Source organism: Montipora foliosa, chromosome 3, assembly GCF_036669935.1.
Source record: "Montipora foliosa isolate CH-2021 chromosome 3, ASM3666993v2, whole genome shotgun sequence".
In the NCBI taxonomy this organism is placed as follows: Eukaryota; Metazoa; Cnidaria; class Anthozoa; order Scleractinia; family Acroporidae; genus Montipora; species Montipora foliosa.
The window spans coordinates 40,020,893-40,025,164 of NC_090871.1; positions in this window are offsets into that span (position 1 = coordinate 40,020,893).

The following is a 4,272-nucleotide window of genomic DNA, read 5'->3' on the forward strand; positions in this document are numbered from 1 at the left end:
GGATGATCGCCAAGGCTATTTATGACCGTTGCCTCGTTCAGTTTCTTTGTAAGATTGATTGCGTCTTTTCATTTCTTTTACTACCGACTTCATATCTCGGTACTTAGTGAGGAAAACTTGTCCAAACGTTCCAGATCCTATGGGCTCACCGGAAGTCTTGACGATTAAAGACCTATTGATTTCGCGAATTGTGGGGGTTTCAGTTTTCGTCTTCGATTAATCGGAGCAACATTCTTGTGAACGACTGCACTGGGTTTGATAAAAACTCGAGGATTGTGGTTGGAAACCTCTGGCCTTTGCCTTTTCAGTTTTGAAAGCGTGACAAATTTCTTTCCCCAGCTTAGAGTTTCAACATTTGCCAAAAAAACAGTTTTCCTTGTAGCCTGTGAAGTTGGTGGTATTGTTCGTGCTTCTATGCAAGCTATGCTACTTGCTTCGTCCTGCTTTTTTTCACTTTGGATCCTGGATCCTTGAAGAAGTAACAAATCTGTCCCAGCGTCATACTCAGTGAAATCATTTTTCTTTTTTTTGTTGTCGATCACATTCTCCTCATCCTGAGACAGAACGACTTCGTGTACAGGCACCGGTTTGCTAATACAAGGCTCTCCTTGATTTTCACGTGTGTTTTTTTCGCTGTCGCTTCCGTTTTCTCTTTTCCTCCTTACGCCTTTTAAGCCATTCCCGTTTCTGCCTTTTTTTTGTCTTCCTTAAGGTGCGGAATACGTGCACGCTTTTCTGGTTTCGCCAAAGCTTCTTCAGAGGGAGACATACCGCATTGCGCCAAATAACACTTCTAACAAATCAAATCAGTCACGTAATTTGGCCGGATACAACGCGGAAAAATAAAATTTCGCACGTTTAAAATCAAGTGCGAGATAATAAGGTGTGGGGGAGGGCTGGGGTTCATCGTGATTATTTTATACCCAAGTATTTAACTTTCCTTGACACATTTTGTTTGATCTGTTATAGTACTGCCGTAAATGCATTTCGACTGTATTGGAAAATAAAATTCTCATACACGTTTTTTTTCTTTGTTTATGTTTATCTTAAGAAATTTGCAAGGGCTGGGTGAAACTTTTTTTATACACCCCAGGAAGTGTGAAATTTTCTTCACTCCATTCCCTGGAGACGCTTAAGCAACATGTCGATAACTGCGGAATGTTTGTCGTGCAAAAAAAAATTTAAAACGCTCTACTCCCTTAAGAAGCATACAACGTTGCGTCACGAGGAAATAGATAGAAATGCTATCATCCCAGTCTTTCAGGACAGCACGGGGAATGTAGTCGAGTTACCCCAAGCAAGAAACTCGCTGGACTGTGAAAGCCACGCAGGGTACAAGATGTGGCTTTCAGGATTAATCGAACGCCTGAATTCCTCTTTCCATCCGCGTTTACCAGGTAAACTTAAAACTAAGAATGATATCATTACCATCGCTGCAGTTTAAGCTAGGTTTCAAGCCAGACATTCTGTTCATATCAATATATGTGACCAATTCGAGATGCGAGCTCGTGTAAAACCGTAGGGCCACTAATTTCATTTATCCAAGACTCCAAAAGTTTTAGGTTATGATTATCACAAGTCCTACGTACCTGTGACATGCGTTTTTAGTGAACTCAGTGAGAAAACACGACTGCCGAGGGAAGAGGTGGTAAAATGTCTTTGCGTGACAACATGACAAGAGAGACAATGCGGCGTGTGCTGTTCAAATTATTTACAATTTAAGGGGGGGGGGGGGTGAGGGTAGGTTGGGTGATTTCTGGTTAGCAAGAAATCTTTTCCCTAGAATCCTTGTGGGCAGGATATTTCTTCCCCTTCTAAGTGCTCATTGCTCCGTGACATCATGGCATTATTAAACTGACCTGTAAACTGAAAGAAAAAGAACTCTTGATGAGAATGGTAAATAAACGTGTTTTGTTTGGTGAAGGTGATTTCATAATGCCATGGTATCTAACTCACAGAATCACGGGCGTGCCACCTAGTGTTTCTGTTGCATTGTTAAAAAGCACTTGGGGGTTCTAGAAACCAGGGCATTATCAAAGACCCACAAGTTCAGACTGAAAAAAATAAACCTTTTATTAGAATGAAGGTGATTTCATAACGCCATGGTATCTGACTCACAGAATCACGGGCGTGCCACCTAGTGTTTCTGTTGCATTGTCAAAAAGCACTTGGGAGTTGTAGACACCAGGGCATTATCAAAGACCCACAACTTCCGACTGAAAAAAATAAACCTTTTATTAGAATGAAGGTGATTTCATAACGCCATGGTATCTGACTCACATAATCACGGGCGTGCCATCTAGTGTTTCTGTTGCATTGTCAAAAAGCACTTGGGAGTTCTAGACACCAGGGCATTATCAAAGACCCACAAGTTCAGACTGAAAAAAATAAACCTTTTATTAGAATGAAGGTGATTTCATAATGCCATGGTATCTGACTCACAGAATCACGGGCGTGCCACCTAGTGTTTCTGTTGCATTGTCAAAAAGCACTTGGGAGTTGTAGACACCAGGGCATTATCAAAGATCCACAAGTTCAGACTGAAAAAAATAAACCTTTTATTAGAATGAAGGTGATTTCATAACGCCATGGTATCTGACTCACAGAATCACGGGCGTGCCACCTAGTGTTTCTGTTGCATTGTCAAAAAGCACTTGGGAGTTCAAGACACCAGGGCATTATCAAAGACACACAAGTTCAGACTGAAAAAAATAAACCTTTTATTAGAATGAAGGTGATTTCATAACGCCATGGTATCTGACTCACAGAATCACGGGCGTGCCACCTAGTGTTTCTGTTGCATTGTCAAAAAGCACTTGGGAGTTCTAGACACCAGGGCATTGTCAAATCCTCCTTGCTCAAACCAAATAAATTCCTCGCAGCCCATTGTTGATCATGACTTTTGTTATATGTGGTGGCTCCTAAAGGAGCCGTGTTGTTGGTTACCTGCAGAGTGCAATGTCGAATGCTCGACCTACAGGATTTTGATTTTAGTTTTTTTTGTTGTTTTATTATTTTTATTATTATTTTCACGGGGGCTCCTTAAAGAACCTCAGTCTTGTCTTCTGGTCACTGAACCTTCTCTGTTTTGTCTTTTTTGCACTGGAGGACTGCTTCTTAGTCTACTTGCAACTGGTCTAAAAGCAAAGGGTGACTCTGTAAGAGAAAGGGAGGGATACAATATTAGTCCTTCAGCTTTTTATGTTTGATGTAAAGAGAACAATTGAATAAATAGGCAATTTCCTATAGCTGCCATTTCAATTTATGGCACTAAATTCATTGGGGGCTTAACTTAACCACTTGCATTCCAGTCTCCCAATCCTCTATGGTTTCATGTAGAGAATTATTCATTTTCCCTATTCTTTTTGAAACCAGGGAGATGGGTTAAAATTGATACTCATCAAGTACCTAGCAGGTATTTTGAGTACTTGATTGGCAAAGCCAACCTGCTGGTGAATGCAGTTAGAGAGGTGTCCCACAAGGCACAGCCAATATACAAGAGTGCAACACGCCGAATATCATACAAGATCTTTGACGCAGAAAGCTTCTTTGATGCCCTGGAGGAAAGCCAAGTCAATTTCAACACAGAGGTTTTATATTCAGGAAATGTGGCATGTGAGGAAAATAATTCAGCAACACCACTTTCTGCAGAAGAGGAAATCTTAAGAGCAAAACAACGCGCACATATCCCAAGACAACAGAGAAAAGGGCCATCTTCGAAATCCACTCTTGTAGTTGGTCTTGGAGGAGGACGTGCCACACGAGAGATAGAGTTAATATGGTGGCCAGATTTGTACACATTTACAGAACATGGGCAAATGGTCATCAGAATGTTTGTTGAAAAGTGTGAATTTTAATAACTGAAATCCACATTTTGAATTTCAAATTCTGACAACCATTTGTTTTCTTGATTCAAACCTTTCATTCCCAAAAGCAACAACCAACATCAACCAAAATCAAAATAAAATGAAAAAGATAAAAATCCCTTTCAAAAAACATCACATTTTTAGCTACAGTGTGCAACTTTTGAGTGCATCATTTGAAGGCAGTTTTCATCAGGACACTTGGCAATATAACTAAAATTTGTAGCCACTTTCTATCGATATCTTTTCCTCACTTTTTTTTTTATCAGGTGAATTTTACATTTCAAGTTGTAAATGATGTCCACAAAGATCACCCTATAGATGTGCATTAAACAGCCTGATATAAAGCTTACTTCTTGTTTTAACTAAGGATGTAATGTTCCATCTTCTCCCAAAGTGCACTGCTAAA